Below are 27,560 nucleotides of genomic sequence, written 5' to 3' on the forward strand. Positions count from 1 at the left end.
GGAGTTGGGGGGTGGGGGAAGGCGCCTGGGTGGCTCAGTCAGTGAAGTGTCTTTCTTCGGTTTAGGTCATGTTCTCAGGGTCCTGGGATCGAGCCCCTACCTCGGAGGGGGGGGTGTCTGCTTTCCCCTCTCACCCTGCCCCAGCTTGTGCTAGCTCTCTCTCTGAAGTAAATAAATAACATCTTTTTTTTTTTTTTAAAGTATAAAGAGTGGGAAGGTAAAGAACTTCTGTTTAATATACACCTGACCTGGAGTTTAGTGCTTCTTAAACAAACTGTCTCCTACTACAGTGGTAGTAGAGCTTGGAATAAAATTCAATTTTGAGTCCGGTATTGACCTCAGGGAAGGGCTGGATGGGAAAATAGAAAGTGCTGTGGTTTTTTGTTTTTGTTTTTTTAAGATTTTATTTATTTATTTGACAGACAGAGATCACAAGCAGGCAGAGAGAGAAGGGGAAGCAGGGTCCCCACTGAGCAGAGAGCCCCATGCAGGGCTCGATCCCAGGACCCTGGGATCATGACCTGAGCTGAAGGCAGAGGCTTTAACCCACTGAGCCACCCAGGTGCCCCGAAAGTGCTGTGGGTTTTAAAGCAAGCACTAATAAGGCACAGTTTCTAGAAGCCAAACCGTTGACTCCCTGTGCTCCCACCTCCCCCTGCCCTGAGTGGGAGTGTTAGGGCTAGACTGGAGAAGGATTAAGTAGGTGAGGGTGAGCTAAGCTCTTTCTCTCTTTTCATAAAGATAAGCCTTCGGTGTATTTAGTGATAAGAAAGAGTTTTACAGTTCCAGTCTCACGAGAATAGGGCCTCCCGGCCAGTGTGCATCCACACGCCCTTCTGCTCTGGTCCCAGAAGGGCAGGAAGGGACAATGGGAATGAAAGAGGAGAGAGACGCGCATGTGAGTGTCACGGGCCAGCAGTCACAGGAAGTGGCTCCGGGTGGAGGGTGTCTGCTCATCTAGCCCAAGGTCTCTCCTGTTGTCAATGGTTTAAAAGTCAAACGTCAGGCACCGAGCTTGGGGTGGGGACCTGACAGGAAAACACCGTGGCAGGGAGACTTGACTTACTCCACTAAACTTGTAGTCTACTTCCTTACTGTCTAAGACTGATTTTAACCACATCCCAGACAGGCCTAGGACTGAGAAAATGCTCTTGGTGTCCCCCGTGGTTGCTAGGACGGATCTTACTGTGTCCAGCGTATCGCATTCGGGGAATCCATCTCTAGGTAAGCCTTCAACCACTTCTAGCCCGTGTGTAGAGGGGGCTCGGGTCTTCAGAGAGCCAGAGTCTAACCCCAGCGCTCCTGGGGATGTGAATCTCCATGTCTGATGGGAAGGACAAGGGTATGTGAGGTGGGTTATTGCCCAAGTGGGTGCCCTCACGGTGGCTCTCGTCAGTGCTCAAGGTACTTACAGCTCTGCCTCACAAACTGTGGGTGGTGCTTCTCCTATCAGTCATTTTTATTGATCTTATGCTTATCCAGATCACTGACTGGATATCTTGGTTCCTCAATGCCAGTATATTTGGATTATGGAGGATGATATAATGAACCAACAGACACAGGAGCTTCCTGGAACTGAATTTGGGAAAATTTTCTGGTTTCTTTCTTTCTTTTTTTAATAATATAGAAAACAGTGTCCTAAAATGCTAGCAAGTCATTTAAAAATATTTGGCTGGAAAGGTTTTTAACTTTTTCTAATATTAGCTTGCCTTGCTTTATAACCTAGCTGTCTTCAACTACAAGCGATCATTTAAAGGGGGCTAAATCAAGCCAGTTTTCCACTGAGTTACAATCATGAAGACTCTAATTATCCAGGTTTCATCTCAAGTTGTGTTGTAATTCATTAAAATTCCTTTTGCCCCTTTTCAGTTGGATGCATTTCAGCGTTCTAAATTCTCGTCTCTTCCTGTTTCAAAAATGTAGACAGTTAATAGAGTGTATTCATATCTCATTTGTTTGTTAATTTGCTTTTGCAATGATCTCTTTGTCCCTTCATTTCTCTGACCCGTGGCTGTACCTAGTTACCAGTTAAAATGCAAATTTTCTTAGAGGCTGGTCCCTACTGATCATAGCCAAAGAATTTTGATCTTGCAAAATGATTTGCATTTGGATGAAGGATTCCCACAGCGAGTAGGAATTTGCACCTGGATGCAAATCCAGGGAGAGCCGGGCTCTGCAGAGCTGTGTGGTGGGCTTGGGGAGAGGGAGGTGGCGTCTTTGGGGTGACGGAAGGTATTGCACTCTGTGAAGGACACAACCCTGTGCTACAGAACAGGACTGGGGGCGAAGCCGCTGAATTTTGTCCTTCTGGAAGGTCTGCATCAGTGCGAAGCCATGAGATGTCGGCAGGTCTGCTGTGTATCATCAGGGCAGCTGAGTTGATGTGAGTCTGCCCTTTGGCTTTCAAAGATCTCTCCCGGCAGCCTGACTGGGAGAGGTTATCAGCTCCCCTGCCCTGCCTGGTGGGGGTCAGTGTTTAGCTGGTAGAAAAGCTTTATGGGAATGTGTATCTTTCATCACCACCAACCAGATCATTCTTGTAACTAGGCGCCCAAGGAAGTCTCGAAGGATTCCTCCTGGGGCTGGGCCGCCTTGGGGCTGCTCCCGGGAGGTTTATCTTTGCTTTTTCTAATGTTTGCTATCTGGAGAGGATTCCCCAGGGAATAGTTTGGCTTGGGTGTGAGGCTGAGCCTTTCATTCCTTCTGACCCAGGGAAAACGGTTCTTTAGATTACAAACCCAATGTAATTCCATCAGGAAGTGTGGGCTCCCGGAAGGAAGATCAACAGTTGAGGATTACTGAAAAATGGGGTACAGTGGTTTTTTTCTTGGCCATTTTTTTTTTTTAAGAGAAGAAAGGACTATAATTTACACTAGAACTCTGCTCTGTGTTTGAAGATGTGCATTGGAGACTCTTGGGGGAAACAGTTGCTTGCCTCAAATCAAAAGGGAAAATGAGGCTAGAAATAACTTTTAAAACACATCCAGTGACCTGAATATTATTTTATAGGTCTGAATAAAGGGTGAGAACATGATTTAGAGGGACTGTGATAGCTCAGTAGTTTAATAATCTCATGTAAAAATTAAATCAGATTGTGAATTACGTACTCTGTATTTTACTTAATTTAGTTTTACTGAATAGGGATTTTCAAGTGCAATCATTCTTGTCAACATACAGTGATTATACTGGTTCAGGGGGCTGCACTATAAGATGATAAAAGATACAAAAAAATGTTTTTTTTGAAGTAAGGTCTACACCCAACATCGGGCTCAACCCCCCAACCCCGGGATCAGGAGTCTCACACTTCACTGTCTTAGCCAGGAGCCCCAAGAAGATAAATATTTGAGTTGATTATGAATTTTATCTAATTACATTGGTCCATTAAAAAAAAACAAAACCAACAACAGTACCCCAAGGTCAGTTAAATTGCAGGAGCACAACACCTCAAGTTATTGCTGGAAATTCGAGAGCTAGCTTCCTCACGCCCTCTTCGTTTGTCCTGTGGAACATGGTGTACCGAAGATCTTATTCTGCAAGTTTTTGCAAGATTCTTTTAACAGCCCTCTTTCTAAATTCCTTCTGCAAGAGTCATTTACTCTTTCGAAGAGTGACTGTGTAATTTGGCCCTCGAACCCCTGGGAGCCCCTGAAGTTTTGTTAAGGAGTCCGGAAATCTATATTTATACCGAGTGTTATCGAGGACAGAATGAAGAATGTACTGGTATAGATGTACTGTTATTTTTCATGTATAAGTGGTTGTTGCAATGATTAATCAGTACAAAATATGCTGCTTTCATGACAGCTTTTGGTAATCTCAGTCAACAGAGACTAAAACAAAATGCCTAGTATTGGGTGAAAAATGGGCTCTCATACTTGAAAAATTTAGGAACTAGTAGAAAACAGGAGTGGAGAGTGTCACCCATGTGGCAAGTTTCCATTTCAGCTAAAGTTCCTTGTAGGCCTCCGAACTCCCCACGGTCAAAGGAGTTATTCAAGTCTCAGAATGATTCATGCTTATATAACATACTGGGAACAAAAGTGTGGAGCATTAGGATTTGTGGAGGAAAAAGAGGGGGGGTACATTCAAATGATCTGCTAATATGGTGTCTTTTTTTTTTTTTTTTTTAAATGCTCTCTAATTACCACATTGTGGCTGAGTAGATGACAGCTGGCCGCAGAAGTCTATAAACTCATTTTAATCATGCTTTAGCCAGCCAGGATCCCCTGAATCATAATCACGGAGAGGACTCCAGGAAACGCACCGAGCTCTGCCCTGCTTCCCAAGCTGAGCCACACTTGTCCGGCCTCAGGATCAATGCTGGGTCACAAAAAAGGGGGTCATGAGAACAAAGCCTAGCTCGAAGGAGGGGGGGCAGATGCACCAGAAAGAACCAGGCAAAGTTCTGGAGAGAAAAGTTCCTGCTCGTTTTTTTTTTTTTTTTTTAAGATTTTATTTAATTATTTGACACAGTAAGAGGGATCACAAGTAGGCAGAGAGGCAGGCAGAGAGAAGGGGGGAAGCAGGCTCCTCACTGAGCAGAGAGCCTGATAAAGGCTTGATCCCAGGACCCTGGGATCGTGATCTGGGCCAAAGGCAGAGGCTTAACCCACTGAGCCACCCAGGCGCCCCAACTTCCCACTTTGTGAAGGGTGGAATCTCTCACTAGGTGACCAAGCACACAGTCAGTGCGTTCCCTCCTGTCCCTCTGACAGAAACCAGCCCCACAGTCTAACATTCGAAGGTAAGGGACAGAATGAAGCGGGGCTCTTAATCTCGGGCCTGGGAGTTCGAGCCCCATGTTGGGTGTAAAGGTTACTTAAAGAAATAAGATCTTAAAAAAGATAAATCAGTAAAGGACCCAGGGAAGAGGAGGCGTGTCCTTGTCAACCCCCAGGAACAGGTCCGCTTCCACTCCAGGCAGGCAAATAAATCCATTCATGTTACACACGCCGCAGAAGTTTTTATTGTTGATCAATAATTACAGCTCTCTTTCATGTTTTCACACTCTAGGTCTAAGGAGGGAAGGGAACGGGTCCTGTTAACCTTCATGTGTGACCCAGAAGCCGTTTATGGCTGGCCAGGTGCAAGTGCCGTATCTAATCTCCCCGGTGTCTGCGGGGCGGGAGCTGCAGCGGTTGGAGGGACTTCGCGGCTATCACATATCAAGGAAATGTCCGTGCCGGTGTTGTCCCACTTCGGGGTGGTACAAGAAAGCCGCTAGCTGTTTTCCACTTCAACACATGACAGGTATGACTGGGGAAAAGCCGTTTTTACTGAGATCCCAACCATGGGGGTGAGGGCAGAGTGACCCACTCCAAGTTCAAGGGGGCATTGGAGGCCCTTACCAGTCTCCTTCCTGTAGCTGCAGAAGCCGTCTTCAGCCTTGTGTCTTACTACCACTGGCTCTTTGTGACTGTGGATAGGCCCCCAGGGTACTGAGAATCAAAGTGTGTTCACCTGAAAAACAGACATAGTCTTTACTCTGGCATTAGTGCCTGAGGGTATTTTAAAAGTTAATGTAATTGGGAGTAAAGTAAAACGAGATCCTGAAGCCAGAGTTTAAGAAGGAATGTTTGCATGACTTACTCAAACGGGGTGTGCAATGCAGTAAACACCGTGGGGGGAGACTACGGGGTGAGCGCGGGCCCTACGACCTCCTGGGAGCCTGAGCTTGGGACAAGGCGTCTGAGCCCCAGTTCCCTTGTCTGTGCCACAAGGAGTTGATCACTGCACGACGCCTTTCGTTTTTGCAGATCTACACTGAATGCATGCCTTGGACCCAGCAGACAGCGTCTCAGCCATCTCGTCACGGAGACTGGGGCCAGCGCGGCGGCAGGACTCACCTATGGACAAGTGTTGCAAAGTAAGACATCAGTGTAAGAACTATGTATGTCCATAACGCATCACGTTTGTACACCTTAAATTACACAGCGGTAGATGTCAGGCGTGTCTCAGTGAATTTGGAATCAAAGTGGAGGACGGTTTGTAAAGACAGGCGGTAGTGTTCTAGCTTCAGCTCCGTTCTGCGTGGGCTAATTTCCCTGGCCCCAGATATTTAGATGACATCACAGATGGCATCTGGAGCAGGTAGGAATTGCGTTTGCTAAATGGAACGGAGAGGCCGAAAGAAATAGGGGTTGTTTTCGTCACACAACAAGGGCTGCAGTGTGGCACAGTGAAGGGCCTGTACAAAGGTATCAAGTCTCAGGCTCTTCTTCCTTCTCCATCCTTCTTAGGATCGGGCTCTCAGTCTCATGCTTCTAGCCTCCTTAATAAACATTCCTGGACACCCACCCCATGACCTCTGCTTTTCCTCATTGGCTACAAGTGTGTCACATGACCACCCCTACCTGCAAGGGAGTCTGGGAGACGGCGTGCTGAAATTGAGCCCGTTGCTTGGGTTGAACCAGACCTAGGATCTGTCAGCAGGGAAGAAGGCGGAAGGGGATACAGGGTATACGATGGCAGTGGCGGGGCCAGGACTCTGGTGAGGGTCACAGATCCGCAGGCTGGAGAGGGCAGGAAATGCAGGGACTGATGGAGTCAGAACGCAGAAGGATCTTAGGAGAGGGGAACAGTATAATGAACCTAACATGCACACAATTCAGTAAAGTCTTACCCCTGAGTCTAAAAAAATCAACAGTAAGTAGAATGGGGGAAATGTTTCTTAATAACCCTATAAAAATATCTACTAATTTTCCTTTACCACAAGAGTACTAATAGCAATCAAAATAATACGTTTCTGGGGGCGCCTGGGTGGCTCAGTGGGCTAAAGCCTCTGCCTTTGGCTCGGGTCATGATCCCAGAGTCCTGGGATCGAGCCCCACATCGGGCTCTCTGCTCAGCGGGGAGCCTGCTTCCTCCTCTCTCTCTCTCTGCCTGCCTCTCTGTCTACTTGTGATCTCTGTCAAATAAACAAAAATCTTAAAAAAAAATACGTTTCTGGAATGTTTACTATTAGTTATCGCCCATTTAATTCTCAGGATAATTCTCAGAGGGAGATTTATTATTTTATTACTTTTTTTTTTTTTGGAAAATTGAGAATTATAAGTAACTTGACCAAAATCCTATAGCTAGTAAGTAGGTGGGCCAGGATTTGAACTTAATGCCAGAACCCTTATAACCCTTATTTTCCTTTATATTATACTATTTCCCAAGGGAAACTGATTTATTGTCTCAAAAAGCTAATTCAATCTTTTTTAAAAAGATTTTATTTGGGGGTGCCTGGGTGGCTCAGTGGGTTAAGCCTCTGCCTTCAGTTCAGGTCATGATCGCAGGGTCCTGGAATCGAGCCCCACATTAGGCTCCCTGATCAGTGGGGAGTCTGCTTCTCACTCTGACGAATAAATAAAATTAAAAAAAAAAAAGCTTTTATTATTTTTATGTAATCTCTGCACCCAGCATGGGGCTTGAACTCACAACCCTGAGATCAAGACCCAAGTGCTCCACTGACTGAGTCAGCCAGTTGCCCCAAAAGCTAATTCAGACTTGGACTGCATTCATAGTATCACAATAGCTATGTCTGGGGAGATAACAGTCTGTGATCAAAATGTATTTGCAGGGGCGCCTGGGTGGCTCAGTGGGTTAAAGCCTCTGCCTTCGGCTCAGGTCATGATCCCAGGGTCCTGGGATCGAGCCCCGCATGGGGCTTTCTGCTCAGCAGGGAGCCTGCTTCCTCCTCTCTCTCTGCCTGCTTCTCTGTGATCTCCGTCTGTCAAATAAATAAATAAAATCTTAAAAAAAAAAAAGGAAGAGAGTTTCTCTTGCAAAAAAAAAAAAAAAATGTATTTGCAGCATTGCTCTTAATTCGGGAAGCCGGGTTCAAACGATGGGAACCACTAAATCCTCCTGTACTCACGCCGCCTTCAACAGTCTCAGAAGATAAGGAGGATGCTCAAGGGCCACACCTCCACCTTGCTCTTGGTCCTGGAGCCCCAACAATGGACTCTTCTGTCTCCTATACCCCCAAATTGTCACTTTCTACCAATTCTTTTTTCCTCAGCCAATAAGTTTATTTTAAAAGTTTCCATCCTAAATAAATAGCCCTCCAAAACCTCCTTGGTAGAAGTACATACCATTTAAACTGTTACTTCTAATGAGTCTTTGATAACCACACTTCTTATAAGAATATGTAACAGGGTGTCTGGGTGGCTCAGTGGGTTAAGCCTCTGCATTCGGCTCGGGTCATGGTCTCAGGGTCCTGGAATCGAGCCCCGCATCGGGCTCTCTGCTCAGCAGGGAGCCTGGTTCCTCCCTCTCTGCCTGCCAAATAAATAAATAAAATCTTTAAAAAATAACAACAAAGAATATGTAATATATGCGGTCTCTACCTCCTTGCTTTCCATTTATACCCTTTTCAATTTCCAACTATGTCGGACATCCCCAGCAATTTTCAATCAGGAGTCTTGTGGCTGCCCTCTTTATAAGGCAAACGAGCTGACAGTTGGAGGCTTGGTGGAGGCCGGTATTTTAAGGACTACTCATTTATCTGATATCTTGAAAACATTCCTAAACCTGTTAAAAAGTCTAGTTTTCACAAATGTGTTCTCCTACTAAATCAATAGGACTTTTAATTCACTCTGAAACAGTGAACCTAAACTCTGCAATGATTTCGTGGGCTCGCTGTTCACTTTCTCATTACAGAAGAAAGCAGACTCTTTCTGTTCTTTTATACTTAAATAATTTTAGTGCCTGTGACCGTATTTAAAGTAAATGAAAAATGACTGTTCCGTGTTTGATTATCAGTGGACTAAGCATCAGTGACATGAAGAATCTGGGAAGAGACCATCGACCGTCCGTTTGCCTCTGCCCCTGTACTCGTAATTCCCCAGCTCCACATCCCCTGGGAGTATGGAAGAGACCTGAGTCACTTCAGCAACAGTTTGGAAGTAGATCCTTTCACAAAGGCTTGGAAAACCACAAGTTTCAATTGCAAGTATGATATAACTACATTTCTAAACACCACCACCTCGAGTTTGTTAGGAACGCCGGTGGTTTTGGAAAAGTTTCACTGCCGGCCAATTTGAGCTCTCAGGCCCCTTCTGTATCCAGTAGATTGGAACAAACAATATCCTTCAAGGAAAAATTCTAAAATTTCCTAAAAGTAGAAGTAAAGCAGTACAGTTGACCCTTGAACAACATGGAGGCCAACCCCCGGTGTGGTCAGAAAGTTGCATGTAAGTTTTGACTCCCTGAGAATCTCACTACTAAATGGCCCGCTGTTGACCAGAAGCCTTACTGATTACGGTCTGTTAACACACATTTTGTATGCTATGTGTGTTATATACTATATTCTTCCAACAAACTAAGCTAGAGAAAAGAGGATGTTATTTAAAAAATAAGGAAAATACCTTTACTGTACGAGACAGTAAAAAAATCCATGTCTAAGTGACCCCACGCAGTTCAAACCCATCTTGTTCAAAGGTCAACTGTAATTAATCTCTTATTAAAATACAAGAAATAGGGGCGCCTGGGTGGCTCAGTGGGTTAAAGCCTCTGCCTTCGGCTCAGGTCATGATCTCAGGGTCCTGGGATCGAGCCCCACGTCGGGCTCTCTGCTCAGCAGGGAGCCTGCTTCCTCCTCTCTCTCTGCCTGCCTCTCTGCCTACTTGTGATCTCTCTCTGTCAAATAAATAAATAAATCTAAAAAAAAAATACAAGAAATAATTTTTCTTCCAGATTAGTTCTTTGGCTTTTTGTTGTTTCTCATTCTGGACCATCTGCAAAGCATGATTAGCACAAGAAATTGCCAAGGGCAGCAATAGAGTGAGAGGCAGGGTCTGGGGGCGGGGGTGGAGGGTGAGCACTGGCACACAAGTAGATCATTCTAGATTAAATACTAAATCAGTAGAAACTGTACATGGAATTCTCATCTTTTCCCAGGCTCGCGATACACGGGGTAGGATTGTCACCTTGTGATGCCAGGCAGCGGCGACAAGCTTCCGCCCTCTCCCAGTCAGTCCCGCGATCATGACGGTAAGCAGCCAATACGCTTAACCATCCCTCTGTACACACATTCCATTTTTCCACTTTGGGTACAGGTTTCAGCAAATTACATGAGATATTCCACACTATCGTTTATTGGCTTTTAAAGTTGATCGTCAATGCCGTCTGCTTTAGAAGGATACACAGTGGGGCAAGTTTCGTGTGTGTTTATTGATAGGGGGCTCTTTCTAGCTTCTGGACGGGCTTGCAAAATGCATCCCATGGATCCCCAACTCCTCACTCCATTTCTTTCTAGTAACCAGTGTGGCTGCACTTCTTCTCCCTCTGTCTCTCTCTTTTTCATCTCACTTCAGGAATAGAAACAATAAAGATCAGGACAAAGAAAATGCATGCATGTGGCATGGGGTGGGCGGGGGGGGGGAATCTTGGAGCCAGGAGATAGAAGTCATTGGGCAAGTCACTTACCCTCTCTCTCCCAGTCTTACTCATTTTCAGCTGAGAATGGAAACGTCGTGAGGGACGTACACAAAGGCATAACGCAGAGGAACAGGTTTTCAGAGGTCTCAGGTGCTATTTCAGACCCAAAGACAGATCGTATTCGTAAAATTTTTGAGTAATTCTAGTACAGGTCTTCCTCGACTTACATCCTGATAAACCATTATAACTTGAAAGTATCTGAAGTCAGCAATACTGGACATCATAGCTCAGGCTAGCCTGCCTGCTCGGAACACTTACGTGACCCTGCGGCTGAGCAAAGCCATTTAACACGAAGCCTATTTTATAACAAAGTGTTGAATTTCCCATAAATTTACTTTATAGAACATAGGGGCAAAAATCAAACTTTATGCTGGGTTTCTAACCTACACAGAGGGCCAACGCTTGAGTATATTTTACCAAACAACATGACTCAAAAGAGTTAAAAAGAATAACCTTAAAGCCTTCCACAGGTACAAGAAATAGTTGAGGGGAACATTCTGTGAAGCCTGTTTTCATGGAGGGATCAGATAGCATGCAATTATTTTGTAATTGCCTTCAGCCCCTTGCTATATAATTATTCATTTGGTTATATGTGCTTTACAAATTAGCACCCGCCCCCCCAAAGATCTAAAAAAAAAAAAAATTACGCAGAACGTGGTGATTATCCCTAGAGTTACATCGTTTCTCAAAGGGTCATTGCCATTTCATTTGCTGGGTCTGAATTCACATCATGACCTCATGGCAATCATGTACTTACAAAGTGACGTGCCTGGCTGGCCGGGCCTTGAAAGGTTGTGTGTAGCTATGGTCTGAGGCAGTGGTTGGGAACAGGTGCTGATGCAAACTGGTGAGTGCAGCAGGTTCAGCCATGCTCCAGGCTGTGGAGGGCTCATGGTCAATAGTGGTGAGTGTGTGTGTGTACGCGTGCGGATTCCCATGCACATGTAAGCACGACATCCGTGGGTTTCTCGGGTCTCCCAAAGGCCGACCAATTCACAGAGGAAAGCTTTTACCCAACCAGGAGTCATTCCCACTCCCAAAGCCACACCAATTTGTTAGATTTATTAGAGGGTCAAAGGAAGAGAACTATGAATGTCGCACCTTCCTCTTAAAATCAAGATCAAAAATAAAAACGTCTTTCATGAAATACGAGAAGTAAAAACACATTGCTTGGGAGGGAGAGTAGGAGAGAGACTACCTAAGTCATGGAACATCACAGAGCTGTGTGTTTAGTATGAAATCTGCCCTGAATGTGTAGACATTATAAAATGATACGGTTCTGGGAGGGAGTCGATCAGGCTGCTGCAGAGCCCACACTAACGTGTGCTGAAGTGGCTCCTCCAGGCTTTTCGAGAACTGATTGTTAAATACTCAGGAATCTTGCAAACAGGTTGTTACACTGTTGGAATCTTGAACTCGGCCGTGGTGAGGGTATTTACACCACAGAAATGGGCAAACGCTACAAGCCATTCTTTTCTTCCCCTGAGAGCCAACTTACTAGCATACCGCAGAGTTCAATCGTTAAAGGAACACTTGGCTGAAAAGCCTGTTTCGCTAATACTTTTTATGGGATGGGATGACTGATTCTTAGATTTTAACCCTTCCCTGAGTGACTGTAAGCTTACTTTCTGTTTTTCCCCTCCTTTCTCTTAGGCTCTTCCAAGCCACTCGAAGACTTTTACAACTGAACACTCACCACACGAATCCCGTGTTTGAATACTGGTGTTCAAGGGCACAGGATCTGAACTTGAACCCACTGAGGGTTTGAATGTGCAGCCTGATATTTACCAGGTATGTGATCTGAACAAGACTCCTCTCTTCATGCCTCCCTTTTCTCATTTGTGGAAGGGACCTCATGGAGGCTGAATGGGAATTCCTTCCTCGGAGGGTGGTTGCGGGAATGATTTAAGTTATGTATGTAAAGCGTTTGGAACTCTGGCCATGGGACGCCCTATGCATGTGATTATTATTGCATTCATGGTTGGGAATCTTAGCCTGTGTGCCTGGCACATGCCCGACCCTCAACAGATGGAAACTGTGTCTGTTTTTCTTTCTTGCAGTTCTGTTATTATACATCGGTATTTGGGTTAAAACATCTTTACCTTCAGGGCCTGGAAGGCTGATGTCTCCTGGGACACAGCCTGGCTCTTTCGAGGGCTCCTGTTGTCCCAGCTGATGCCACTTTCTGCGAGTGCACCTTCAGCTCGGAAAAGGAGTGAGCCCAAAGTAAGGGGGGGCCACGTGGAGCCTGTGGGGGAGGCAGGGCAAGGAGAGCCAGGTGACCTGTCCTTCCTTTGAACTGCTAGAACTTACTGCCTGTAATGCTCAGTCTGTAAGGATGGCATGACGTCATTCTATCGTCCCTTGGGATTTGGTGTGAACCTAGGGTACCACGGCGATAATACTGTCCCCCTGCTGCCCTTCCATGGTTGGGCTGGGATGAGCAGAAGTAGGGTGGGTACTGCCCCACCTTTTCCAAGCTGCTTCTCTATCTTCTCACTGTCACGGCAGTCCTGTGTTCAGTAGCACTCTGGCTGCAGAGAAGCCCAAAAGATGGGACCGAACCTGTAGGACCCATTCCAGGGGCGTGCCAAAGCCACTGAACAGGGGAGGGGGCGTCTCCTTGGCTTGTAGCCCTCCAGACGCAGCCAATTTGACATTCCAAGCCCTTGCTCCTGTGGACTAAGTCCCCCAGAGCCTGCGGGCAACACCTCTTCCCCTGAAGCTCCGGCTCATTAAAGGAGGGATTCTTAGCTCTGAAACCTACAGTACGCCTCGGCAGGTGTGCGGATTGGCCGCTAGACGCCACAAGTGAAGACACATTCACAGAAGGAGCTACGTGGCTACAGGGGCTAGAGGCCCCAGGATTGCACATTTTGCATACAACTGGCAACTTTGTCTTTGCCTGAATACCTCAAATCCAGTGTATACTTCTATTCTGTCTTCTCTAAGATCTCTAAAACCATGCTGAAGTCTTGCCCCTCAGTAATTTCTCTGTTGAACTGTGACGCTCCCTTAGGTTACAGAGGGTATGCAGAAATAATATTGGCCTTTCCGATCTGTTACCCGCAAGTCAGGAAACAGAGGCTAATCCTCCACTCTCCAGAATCCCAAGTTCTTTGTATAGGGTTTTTTTTTTGGAGGGGGTGTTGTTTCTGCTTTTTGTCTATGATCTCTTAAAAATATCCTTACCTGGGCGCCTGGGTGGCTCACATGCTTAAGCATCTGCCTTCGGCTCAGGTCATGATCTTGGGGTCCTGGGATCGAGCCCTGCATCAGGCTCCCTGCTCCTTGGGGAGCCTGGTTTTCCCTCTGCCTCTCTCTCTCTCTTTCTTATGAATAAACAAATAAAATCTTTAAAAAAAATATCCTTACCGATCTCAGTGCAAATAATGTCAGTCTGCTATGATGACCAACTGAATCAGGAAAAGGAGAAGGAGGAAGAGGAGGAACGTAATCACAGCTAACAGTCATTGGTCGCTTAGCACGTGTGAGCATAGCATCACGAATGTACATAACTGTTGTGCACGGTATTATTATCTTTGTTCATCTTTGTTCGACAGAGGAAGCTGAATCCCAGACAGGGGAATGAACCTGCCCAAGGTCACACAGATAACCAGTGGCCTAGGATTAAAGGCCCTCTGACCTGAATGGGAGAAGATATTTGCAAATGACATACCAGATAAAGGGCTAGTAGCCAAAATCCATAAAGAACTTATCAAACAACACCCAAAGAACAAATAATCCAATCAAGAAATAGGCAGAAGACATGAACAGACATTTCTGCAAAGAAGACATCCAGATGGCCAACAGACACATGAAAAAGTGCTCCACATCACTCGGCATCAGGGAAATACAAATCAAAACCACAATGAGATACCACCGCACACCAGTCAGAATGGCTAAAATTAACAAGTCAGGAAATGACAGATGCTGGCGAGGATGTGGAGAAAGGGGAACCTCCTACACTGTTGGTGGGAATGCAAGCTGGTGCGGCCACTCTCGAAAACAGGATGGAGGTTCCTCAAAAAGTTGAAAATAGAGCTGCCCTATGACCCAGCAATCAAACTACTGGGTATTTACCCTAAAGATACAAATGTAGTGATCTGAAGGGGCACGTGCACCCAAATGTTTATAGCAGCAATGTCCACGATAGCCAAAATATGGGAAAAACCCAGATGTCCATCAACAGATGAATGGAAAAAGGAGATGTGGTATATACACACAATGGAATACTATGCAGCCATCAAAACCCCCAAATCCTGCCATTTGCAAGGACGTGGATGGAACTAGAGGATATTATGCTAAGTGAAATAAGTCAATCAGAGAAAGACAATTATCATATGATCTCTCTGATATGAGGAACTTGAGAAATAAAACAGAGGATCATAGGGGAAGGGAGGGAAAAACGAAACAAGGTGAAACCAAAGAGGGAGACAAACTGTAAGAGACTCTTAATCTCAGGAAACAAACTCAGGGTTGCTGGAGGGGAGGGGGTATGAGAGAGATGGGGTGGCTGAGTGATGGACACTGGAGAGGGTATGTGCTATGGTGAGAAAAAAAAAAAAGACCCTCTGACCTGCAAGCTTTATGCTGAATGAACCATTATGCTTGACATTCCTAAGCACTCTGGATTCTGGGGTTGAAATGAAAGAACGTGTGATTAGAAGCTGGCGTAATTAAAGATATCACACCACGTCAATCAGCTCTCTGGAGGGAAAACCACCACCCTGACTTTAGCGTTTGCCCATTTCTGTGGTGTAAATATTCCCACTGTGGTTGACTGCCAGCTGCCAGTGGTTTGGTAGAGTGACCAAGTATGTGCAAGGAGTGGGTCTTGGTGCAGGTGTAGGATTTGGGCTCCGGGCTCTACTGCCCTTTTACTCACATGCAGCTGTAAGCAGGACTCGGCCTTTCTGAGCTTCAGTTGTCTCCCTCATCTGTAAAACAAAAAGATGAAAGAATAAATTGCGTCCACATTATTTTTTTTAAAGCCTCAGGAAGGGTCCATATGATGCGAGGTGACAGTTTGGAAAGTCTGGGCTGTTCTTTTAAATGTGAACATGGGGATTCTGCTAGTCATTAAAAAGGTCACTTTCGAGAAGAAACATGATTTCAACTTTAATGAAGTTCAATAAATATAGTCATCTAGTCTCCTTCCCACCCTTTTATCTTGTCTAGGCTTTTTTTTTTTTTTTTTGAGATTTTTATTTATTTGAGTGAGAAAACACAAGCAGGGAGAGCAGCAGAGGGAGAGGGAGAAGCAGGCTGCCCACTGAGCAGGGAGCTCAGTGCGGCACTCGATCCCAGGACCCTGGGACCATGATCTGAGCTAAAGGCAGAAACCTAACCGACTGAACCCCTAGGCTCTTCTTGAACTTGTTTTCTTATTGGATAAAAGTTGGAACAGAGACCATCACAATCTCTTTGCAATTTCACCTTGGAAGTATTTGGATTTTCCAAGGCAAGAGTTAAGCTAGAATATTTAATACAATTAGTTTCCTCGATAATCCTGTTTATTGTACTGCATATGCATATCACTGAGAAGCGATCCACAAACTTCTAAAGACTGCCAGAGACTGTATGTCCCCACCCACACCCCCCAAGGTGCACGTCTCAAAATGAAGATTTCCAGAGAGCTTAGGAACAGATTTTTTTTTTCCCCCTTATCTAACAAAGGCCTGGATAGCCACCACCTCACTGGCCTCATTCTGCAAAATGCAAAGGAAAATGAAATGTGTGCCTTCTATTTCTGGATACCTAAAATTAAGAGAAATGTATAAGTTATTAACACATATGGGGGTTTGATTGACTTTCATAAAGCACATCACCCATTTTTGTACACACTCGCACACCCCCTTTTCCATCCTTTGCTACAGAGGTTTCAAGTCTGTACTTAATGGTTGCGAATTAGCATTTTTTAAAGTCATTGGGAAGCATGCTATTTCAGGGTAGTCTGCAATGAAAGGAAAGCCTGCTGTCTGCCTATGGGAAACCTGGGCATCTCTGGGCACGCTTTCTAAAAATACCAATGCTTGAGCCACTTTTTCTTCGTGGCCAAGGACCTGAGAGAAATCAGAAGCAAAGTCCTAGAGGGAGGGAGGGATGCTGCCAGAGTGTCTCTGGCTGCCCCAGTGACCCACGCTGATCGCCCTCATTCATGGTACAAGCTTTAGGAAGTTCCAGGCTGAGCCTTACCTACACCCAGGGTGGGGGAGGGAGCATGCAGTCAGCACCACAGGCACAGATCTGCCATATGATGAAGGAGAAGGCCTCTTTGCCCCCTCGGAAATGAATTATTGCTCAAAATGCCCCAGCAGATAGCCATACCTTTTCTGGAAGCTTTATTTGCCTCAAAAAGTGTAAGGAATGATGCTAAAACTTATTGGTTATTTGTGTCATTTGGGTGCTCATTTCCTGGTAACAGATTTTGAAAGAAGGTAGCAAGGGGACCTTAAGAGACTTGGACTCTCTAGAGAGAATGGGAAAGAAAGACCTGTGTTGGGTTCCCTGCAGGCAGCATCCCTTCCCATGGGCCTCTGGCTCCCTCCTACCCGCCCACTGCCTCCAAGTAGAATCAGTCCTTCATTTACATACTCCTAGTCATTCTAATCTTAACACTCAGAGTATCCCTAATACAGTAGTTCTATGCCAGCATGGATGATTTCTGTCATTTAGTTTGGACCTCCTGTTAGTTTTGACTAGGATTCATGTCAGGACAACCTGAAAAGCAGCAAATAGAAAACTAAAATTCGTAGGACATAAATAGGAAAAAAACAAAGCCCCGATGAATCCTTATGAAGTGCCCGGCATAGGCCAGGGGAGCAATCCTCTGTACGCCCCTCACACCGGATGTCTGTGTCATTCGGGCTCCGAATCATGAGCGCCTGTCCTCAGAGAGGCTGGCCGTGGATTGTCCTGTAAGGCACTTAGCACATCCTGAGTGCTCTGTCAGTGCTGGCGAGATGAGGTTATCTTCAGAGGACGTCTCCTCGGAGCAAGGTGTATGCAAATACTAGTATTGTTATGCTTCCAGCACAAATTTATAATTGACTTTCTGTTAAACATTGCAGCAAGTTAAATTAATTCAGTATGATTAGTCATTAAACAAATGCCTGGTAATGACTGCTTTCTTATTTCGGCATTCCTCAAACCACTGGGGTAATACCATATAAGGCTTTTGCTCCATTGTCAGATTAATTGGGATGTGCAACCTGCGCTCCATCACGGAGCGTACGCGCGCTGCTTTCTAGCGGCCGGACCACGGTTTAAGGCTATTGCTGGACTCCGTTACCCTCGGGGTTTCCCTGTTGCTCCTGCCATCGCATTAGGGTACCATTTACTAGTCCGTTACAGCCTACAAGTGGCTTGAGGCAATTTTTACCTGTTTTAAAAAAACGTGCTTTTAAAATCACGACACGGGCAGGAATTCCCCCCACGTTTCTTCTTCGGACGCTGAAGCTAACGAAAACGGCAGGTGGCAGAGATGACTGCAGCCTGTGTTCGCGTCGGAATGGTCACTCCAAGGATGACCTGCCGTCTTTAGCAAGCAGGGCAGAAATAGTTAAGTCCTGCAGGCTGCGAGTTAAAACGCACACGCACACGCACACGCACACAAACCGTGCCCCAGAGAAAAGCAAGGAACGGGGAGCCGTCCCTGCCAGGTGTGGGGGATCGCTGCCAGGTGCAGAGGGAGGTAGGCTGCCCTCCTGCAGCAGCGAGGCTGCGTCTTCAAGGTCACCTGCCCGGTGCCACGCTGGAAACCGGCCTGATGCTGGGGAGGCCACGGCCCCGGAGTGCCCTGCGAGTCAGCTGACGGCTGCGTCACCGCCGCTGCTGCTGCACGATCACAGTCACGGCTGCCAGAGCCCGGGCTCCTGCCGCTTGCCAGCCGCAGCGCAGCAAAGCCGGGCGGACAGCTGGGCGCACAGCGGCAGAGTTTGAGAGTGTCCTCTTCCTGCCATTACTCAGCATCCCTTACGTGAGGAGTATTTACCTTGGGTTAGCCAGGAGCAGAGACGCGGTCTGAGTGCGCACGCTGGCCGCGGGAGTTCGCCGCAGAGCTGGTAGTGCTGGAGCCTCGCAGCCACACTGCCTCGGGCAGGGCGGGGTGGGGCATGGCGGGTCCCCCCCCCCCCCCCGCGCACCTGCGCCCCCAGTCTGTGGGCGCCTCATGCCACGCTGCTCGACCTGCAGGAACAGAGGCTAGGACCGAGGAGACGAGGCTGCCCGTGGCTGGCGCGGCTGGCCGGGGCCTGCGCAGGCGACACCAGCAAACTGAAGCCATGGGACTCTCCCGCTCCCAGTTCAGGCTGGTCACAGGGGCTGGCGGGGGTCCCCGCTCCTCAGTTAGAACACGGTGTAAAGGAGAAACCAGACTCACTGACCTAATTCAATGCCAGTCCTCTCTGGATGCGGGGACAGCTGCCGACTAGCAGGGACACGACCAGCCATCAGTGGACGATTGCTCAGTGCAGCCCAGAGAGAGAATGACAGTCTGACTCCGGTCATCTGATGGCTTCTTCTTATTTTCCTACATAATCGTGCTGCTAGGTATGCAGTTGTCTGCAGTGAGCCTGCCTTCGGTGCGGTCTTCCTCTGCTCTGGCTGGAAATCAGGGTGCCAGGCAAGCCTGCTTTCGCGCTGGTTCCTCTCTGCGTGATGCTACGTAACTGGGATGGGTCACACTGACAACAAAGAAGGAAGCAGGAAGCCTCACTTTATCTTCTCTTGCGATGTTAGCGGAACGTAACTCTCCTTCGCAGGGATGCCCTCCTGCGTGCGCCCGTGCGCGCGCGCGCCTCGTAATTTATCTACTCCGGGAGCCTAACAGATAGCATCACGGATGTGGTTTTTAATGATTTGGGGTGGGCGGGGGTGGGAGAAAGGCAGCCTGTGGAGGCAGCAGCACGTTTAGGTTTTTGCCAGTTCGAGATACTTGGGTTTGTGAAGCCGAGCCCTAAGGGACAACGCTCGGTAACTAAGAAAGAGATCGTAGATAAAGAAATAAAAGTGACAAGCGTAATGGAGGCTCTGGGAGAGGACTGTCAGAGCATCAGCTCGGGATGGCAATTTCGCCAGGCTGAGGTTGAATAATTCATAGATCGAAATTACCCTGCTTTCACCTTTCCATTTAACCCGGCATGATCTGAATCTCTAATAAATTTTCCAAGATAAAGAAAAATGCCAGTTTGAGTCTGAAGAGCTTTTAAAACCAGATGCTGCCTCCCTGAATCTTGCGGTATCTTTCCCAATTATCCTGTGAGAACCGCACTTCATCACAAAGCACCATTACCAGGGAAAAGGATGGTGATTGCAGTAGCGACAATAGAATGCCACCAAACGATCTCTCGTTTCCCTAATTTGCTAAGACTGACTGTGTGGTTTTAGTGCCCATTGTCCATACCGTGCCTGGCACCCGCGGATCTGTCTCGCTCCCGAACAAAAGTGAGGCGGTGTGTGAAATAAATACCTGAACTCTGAAAGCCTAGCAGAGCTCATTCTCCTAGGCTGCAGTGCCTCCTTCGTTTGGTGGGTGTTTTTACATTTTTTTTTGTTTTTGTTTTTGTTTTGTTTTCCAACGCTTACAACCCCTGTTTGGGAGAAATGGTGAGCCTGTCGTGGATTTGGGGTTGATGCCCTGATATAGGAGAGCACGGGATTGTTCATTTATATCCCCTTTATTTTCATGTTTACAAGCATGTGTTTACTAGAAGGGAGGAAAGATTCTGTTCTGGGAGAGTAGTTTTAAAAATGCAGTCAAGACAAAGCCTGTGTCTTTGTTTCCTCTTTGAAACCCCTTTTCAGGTTAGAGATTCCTTCCGGACATTCTAATCCTGGTATGATTCAAAAGGAGCCCAGGAGACACCTGCAGTAATAACTCTGTGCAGCTTTTATTAAAAGCATGTATTTCCGATGGCATGATTAAAGGCAGCTTTGCTGGGACTTCAGTTGTGGGCATGTCTGCTGGCTCTCTAGTGCAGTTGAAACAAGACTTTTTCGGACAGTCTGCATGGTCCGTTTCAGGGTAACTCTGCCTCCCCCTCTCCCCCGCCAAAAAGTGGCACGGCTCATGAAGCCTCGCTGGAGAACAGACCCTGTGCCTTCATTTACTTCCCAGTAGCATGAAGACAGTGTGTGGGTTCCTGCTAGTCAAGCGATTCAAGTTTGCTTTTCTAAGGCAGGGTTTCCGAGGGATGCCAGTTCTTGGGGAGGAAGGTAGGTCTGAAACGTACCTAATATTGTGAATGTGTTGTTTGAGATCCTCAGCTCTGATGTGTTTAATCCATTATTGCGGCTTTTGCCCTTCCATACACCTCCAAATACCTTTGTCAGAAGGAGGTAAGTCGTATTTCTAATCATTAGGATAACTGATTGTGTTCTTGTCTGGTTTTGGTGGACATATGTGTTTTATGCTGTATTCTTTCCACTTATTGTTACTCTCACCACCCTCAGCATAACTAACAACTTTTTTTTCTATGTGTGTGTGTGTGTGTGTGTTTTTTTTAAGATTTCATTTATTTGACAGAGAGAGAGAGAGAGAGACAGTGAGAGAGGAAACACAAGCCAGGGGTGGGGAGTGGTAGGAGAGGGAGAAGCAGGCTTCCTGCCAAGCAGGGAGCCCAATACGGGGCTCGATCCCAGGACCCTGGGATCATGTCCTGAGCTGAAAGCAGAGGCTTAACCCACTGAGCCACCCAGGCGCCCCTCTGTTTTTTTTCTAAATATAAATGCAAAGTATTTTAAGAAGTGATTTAAATATAATGTCTGTTCCCTTTATCTAAATACATTCAAGGTTCTAATGCTATTCAAAGGAAGGGGGTAACAGTCTTACTTAGTAAATAATTTTTTTAAAAAATACTAAGCAATTCACGAGATGCTAATTATGTTACCATACTGTTCTCTTTAGATAGTTCACATTTCTGGTACTGAATGCATTATTCTTATCTTTTAAGAAAGAGGCTTGGTTGATAGTGACAAAGGGCTTTTCACAAACCTACATTGTCTATGGGCCAGTGTTTCTTTTATTAACACATGGTCTTAACACTCTGCAAATGATTTTTCATTTCTGGTATTTTAAAGCTCTTCAACGGTCATAGTCTGAGCAGGACTTGAATGCGCTAGCTTATGTGTCTGATATTTAAGTGATAAAAGTATACTAAAATTATCTTAGAATAACTGGAAATCAGACTTTGGTTACCTTTTTGGGGATTCAGAAACTAAATATATTCACTTGATAAAGACAGCCACTTTGAAGCTTGTAGTTTTATGATGCAAATATTTATACTTTATATTCTTGGAACACGAGGGGTTTGTTTTATATTTTTTAGGACGCAGGTGCCTGCGTTAGCACTATCTTGTTTAGTGCTTGATGATGCTGAAATGTCATTGTTTTGCCACAAGAAACAGGTAGAGTCAAATAGAGCTGCTCACCAACTAATAACCTTCAACCCCAGTCCTTCCCTGAAATTACATTTTCTTTCAAACGCTACTGAAATAATTGAATGTAAATATACAGAATGTACAAAAAATAAGTTCATTCAATAACTTTTAATCTATTGCCAACTTATTCACTACTTATGGATGTATCTTACTTAGAATGCTCTAGCTAAGCATAACACAGGTAAACAACTACTACAAGAATAACTACAATTGCAGGTAACTTGAAAAATAAAGAATAAACTGTGGAGGTATATTATTAGGACTTAATTTGGGTGAATCTCAGGCAATCATGGCTTAACATTATTTTGTAGTGTTCTAGTTTTGGGTTTTTGTTTGTTTGTTTGTTTCTTTGTTTTCTGGTGGGCATGAGAAAGACGGTACAAAGTTAGCCCCTCCCTCCTTGCTCCGTCGCCCAATCACTGCAGAGAATCAAATGCAGTTACGGGGGGTGATTTAAAATTTAAACACCCACAAGCACACTCCTGGAATCCACCAAAATGCCTCATGCTTGGAGACAGAATATGTATCATAGATACAGAAAACACACCGATGGTTCCTGGAAGGGAAGGGGGCATGAGGGCGTGGGCAAAATGGGCGTGGGCAGGCAGTGACATGCTGATGGACGGGAATTAGGTGCCTAGTGGTGATCACTTCGTAGTTCACACAGATGCCGAATTACAGTATTGTACACCTGCAACTTATGTGACGTTATATACCAATTTTGCCTTAATTAAAAAATCCCAACTATATCCCACTAATAAAAAAATGTATAAATTTTATCACTTAGTAACAGGTCTTTTCTGGACATTACAGCATTTTAGATTTCAACTCATTTTTATTGTCTGGCTTAGAGATAAATGAAACCAAAAAACTCTTCAGGGACAATATATATTAATCTCTACTTCGTATTTGTAGTGAATAGATGCATTTCACGTATAATCAAATAGAATATTCCGAGTTGATATGGGATTTCTCTAATTAATAGGTTCCGAGAACAATGACATACTGTATTTCCCCCTAAGTTTTGAGTGTGTAGTAATGAAATGTGCTTTTACCAAGTACCAGTATTTGTGCTATACACTAGGACTGCCCAAGAGAAGAACACAGGTGGGACAAAAGAGATAGGTATACCTAGGTATTCAGTGAGGCTTTCTTTTAAATGACACCATCAAGGGCACCTGGGTGGCTCAGTGGGTTAAGCCTCTGCCTTTGGCTCAGGTCATGATCTCAGGGTCCTGGGATCGAGCCCTGCATCGGGCTCTCTGCTTGGCGGGGAGCCTGCTTCTTCCTCTCTCTCTGCCTGCCTCTCTGCCTACGTGTGATCTCTCTGTCAAATAAATAAATAAAATCTAAAAAAAAAATGACACCATCAAAAAAACAGTTGAAAATCTTCTGTGTACTATCTTTTTAGAGAGCCTCTTCTCTCTAGAATCTAACATTTTATTATGAAAATCTGCAAGCATCCAGAAAAGCTGAAATTGTGTACGTACCCTTATACTAAGACTCTATAACTAATACTTTACTCTACTTGCTTGGACACACACATGTTCAACTGTCCATCTCCCTGTTCATCCATTCATCCATCTCATCATTTTGACCCATCTCAACAGCAGACATCAATGTACTTGAACCCTAAGGATACGCCTGCGGAAGTATTTAACTAGAATTCAGTATTTGTTTGTAGAGCTTTCTTTAAGTAAAATTTATACATGCTGGGGGTGCCTGGCTGGTCATTGTCATCATCGTCATCAACACAAAGTGCCATCATCCTAGAAATCAATGGGCCCTCTGCCCATCAAGGCTATTTAACAGATGGAGCAGGGATGCCTGGCTGGCTCAGTACAGAGGGCATGTGACTCCTGATTTCAAGATCGCGAGTTCAAGTCCCACCTTGAACGGGAGCTTACTTCCAAGAAAATAAATAAATCAATAAAAATAAATCCCTGCTCTATGAAAAATAGATCCTAGCACACCGTGTTCTCTTCCTGTGTCCCAATTTGCGTATCTCGACGACCTCCCATTAAAGTTCTCTTTTTTAAGGTCTAAAAATGCATCCAGCTTTTAGCTCAGTGTGACACAGAATCACCCAATAGTACTCAATAAAGCCTTAAGCTGTAGGAAGATCGAAGGTAGCATCATGGAAGATTCATTTTCTACCACATCATTTCCTAATCCTTCCCATCGCACAGATCATAGCAGGAGAGTGAGGCTATACCAGAGAAATGCAGCCTCAGACCCAGCAGGAGGGGCTGCTACCCTGGGCCCGCGCTTTTGAGGGCTGCGTTCAGAGGGCCCGGTTCTGCCCCTTCACTGTCCTTCCCTGTCCCAGCCTTCCCCAGGGGACAAGAAGTCAGTGGGTCAAGGGGACAGGTCCACCCAGAATCTGTGCTCTCTTGCACGCCTACAGCATGCACCGGGGATCCAGACCGCGGAGTTTGCACTCCCATACAGAATTCCCTGCACCCCCAGCGCCTGTATAGCCAAGGGTGAGCTATGCTACCAGTGTAGACACCCCTGGGCATTAAAGGTGGGCAGGAGAGGCCGTGGGGAGCAGCTTCCCAGGGGCTCAATAGCCACAGTGGTGGCAGGAGCCGTTGCTAATGCAACAGAGAGCTGGGGGTGAGTAGAGGGGCTCGAGATGGCGGGGGGGGGGCGGGGGGTAGCAAAGTCTACCGTCCACACATCCTGCCATGACACTCTGGGATGGACGCCAGAGCAGGGGAGAGTCCCAAGTTTAATTCTCACTTTGCATTTGTCAAGGTAAGAGAGCAGAATCTATTTTAGATTTTAGATTTTAATGACACATTGGCTTGACGGGTACCTTCCAAATATTTGGAGGCACGATGGTAGGGAGGCCATCTGAATCCTTGCCCAGGCCCTGCAAAGGCTGGGGTGGGGGTGGGGGGCTGAACGTGAGCTAGCTTTTGGAGGTCTCGGTTCTCCAAAAGCCTGATTGGTTGGCAGTTGTTGCATGGTGGGCAAATAAGTCTTTACTCTTAGTGCAAAGGGAAGAGGGCTGTTACTCACTAAAGTCTAGCCAGCCTGTTCTTCAGGTGATGTCTTTAATCCGCCCCCCCACCTCCAAAAAAAAACGTTTTTAAAGGTAGCCAATTCTAAAAAGTACAAAAGCTCTGCTTTGCTTTTGGGTATGTTCTACCAAGTGAAAAAACAGATCTTTCTCTCTCTCCTGGCATATCAAAGAGGCAAACTGTGTTTTTTTGGTTTTGTTTTGGTTTTGTTTTACTTGACCTCGTCTGAAAGCCAGCAGTCAGCTGAATTAGACAGGCGACCCCCCTAGGATTGCCACGCTGAGGGACACGGACTCAAGGGAGCCAATTCACTGAGCCAGCTAAAGATGTGATCTCTGTTTCACTGCCCTGAATTTCATATTTAATACTGAATAGGTGACTTAGAAATTAAGAAATTAATATGCATTGGAAGGAGAGTCACTGTTTCATAAAATAAAACCTCGTGTGAGTATGACCACTTTCTCAGTTGGTTTTCCAGCAAGCAAGAGACTTAGGGAGCAGGGTCAGGGACTGTGCCTGGGACCCAGCAGGGGAGTCACACACAGTAAATGGCAGACAATGACAGTCCAGCGAGGCAAAAACAGAAGAGCTAACAGTTTAGTCTGCAGCCACAAAGTGAGGATTTGAGCCCTGGTCTTGTAGCTTACGATCCTGTGATCCCCGATGAGTTTCAAACCTTTGTTTCTCAGTCTCCTCCTACACGACGTAGGGATAACAGTGCCCTCCCTCCTCACAGGGTAGCAATGAGGATTACCTTAGTTAACATCTGCAGAAACACTTAGAAGAGTGGCTGGCAGGTGCAGGTGCTGGAGGCATATTGGCTGAGGGGCTCCTGGGCGGCTCAGCTGGTTGAGCGCCTGACTCCTGACCTCAGCTCTGGTCTTGATCTCAGGGTCGTGAGTTCAAGCCACACGTTGGGCTCCACGGTGGACGTGGAACCTACGGAAACAAAAAGAACAGAAGTATTTGTTGATTAACAGTAAACATGAAAGATGAAGAAATAAAATCTGAAGAGATGGTTGGCTTGTTTCCGTTCACACGGTGACTTAAAGACCCACCATCGAACACAGGCATTCGGACATGAGGCCTGTTTCTGAAAGTTACGCCTCGCCCAAGAGAGGATGTTGGCCAAAGTAAAAAAAAAAAAAAAAAAAAAGATATTTGTGTCACTTACATTTCTTTTTTTTAAAAGATTTTATTTATTTATTTGACAGAGAGAAATCACAAGTAGGCAGAGAGGCAGGCAGAGAGAGAGGAGGAAGCAGGCTCCCCGCTGAGCAGAAAGCCCAATGTGGGGCTTGAACCCAGGACCTGGGATCATGACCTGAGCCGAAGGCAGCGGCCTAACCCACTGAGCCACCCAGGCGCCCCAGTCACTTACATTTCTAAAGGAGAGATTTAACAACTTTAAAAAAAAAAAATACTACAGTCACCCTGGTAAAAATTTATTTTTTGTCCTACGTCTTCTGTATCTTGTATTTTGCTTTCACGTTATTGTGCCCTGGGCAAGTTAACTTCTTATTCCCAACCAATAAGTCAAGATGGCTCATTGCCTCACTTGGATTAACTACTCCAGAAAAAGGGCCAGTGCCACACACATACACACAAACACACACACACACACACACACCCCATTGTACTGTGCCATGTCATTAGAAAAATAATATAAATAGATGAATTGGAGGAATGCACAGAAACATAAAAGGGAAAATAACCGTCAACTACAATCCCACTACTCTTGAGATAAGCCCTATTATTTCTTGTGTGTGTGGAAATAAAGTCTAAAGATTGGACGTAAGTTGCAGACCCTGCTCTATAACCTACTTTTAAAAAAATGAGCATATCAAGAGTATTTTTCCAAGTCACTGAAACAATTTCTAAAAACAGAGCCCTGTGTATTATTCCAGAATACAATTATTTCAGTGGGACACTTAACCTTTTCCAGACTTTTCCTAGTATAGATGTAACTGGATGACATTGAAGTTTGAATGTGTTAGGATGCATTGAGCATAAACTAAGCCTGTTTTGGGGGCTGTGGGGTCATTACAAAGCAACAGAGGTCTTCCCTTCTCTTCCCGAGGACCCATGTAGGGTTTTGAGTTGGCGCCGTCTGGCCTTTCCTTGGTCCCAGGAGCAAGTTAATAAGTCTTTGCTTGCAAAAGTATGTCTTCAGGAAGGAAAGTCAACTGAAGTCCAGTAACCCGGAGTCCTAGAGAGAGAAGGGTTGAAGGTTTTGAGCTCAGTCCAGAGGGAGAAGGGCCAGACTGGAAGCAGCAAGACAGGCTGTTCCAAGATTGGGAATGAGGAGGGGTGGATTCCTCGGGAGGGAAGGAATCCTCAGGATGCTGGTGGGGGGCATCATGGAAGTGCCAGAACTTTGGACGGGGGTCTTTGAGGAAACCTGGGGACTGTTCTACATTCCTGGGGCTGAGTTAGGTCTGGAGGGTTGGGAGGTCCATGCAAGCTTAGATCATAAACTCCCAGGTACCATCCCTTCTCCTAAATTCCTGCGCTAACTAAACCCTTGTCCCCCAACCCAAAGGACAACAGAAGAAACAAGAACTCGGAACAATGACTTGACAGAGCATCCCACCAGTCCTGGCTGGTGGTGACAGAGCAGATTTAATTTGTTTAATGATTCCTTGAAGGGTTATTACTGAAAAAAAA

The 27,560-nt window shown here is 45.8% G+C and overlaps 1 pseudogene; it reads left to right on the forward strand.

The window, feature by feature from the left end:
* The first annotated feature begins 4,864 nt into the window (after positions 1-4,864).
* LOC125102615 (uncharacterized) lies at positions 4,865-8,009 on the forward strand (annotated as a pseudogene).
* Positions 8,010-27,560: the final 19,551 nt, after the last annotated feature.

This window comes from Lutra lutra, chromosome 6 (genome assembly GCF_902655055.1).
Source record: "Lutra lutra chromosome 6, mLutLut1.2, whole genome shotgun sequence".
NCBI classification, from domain to species: Eukaryota; Metazoa; Chordata; class Mammalia; order Carnivora; family Mustelidae; genus Lutra; species Lutra lutra.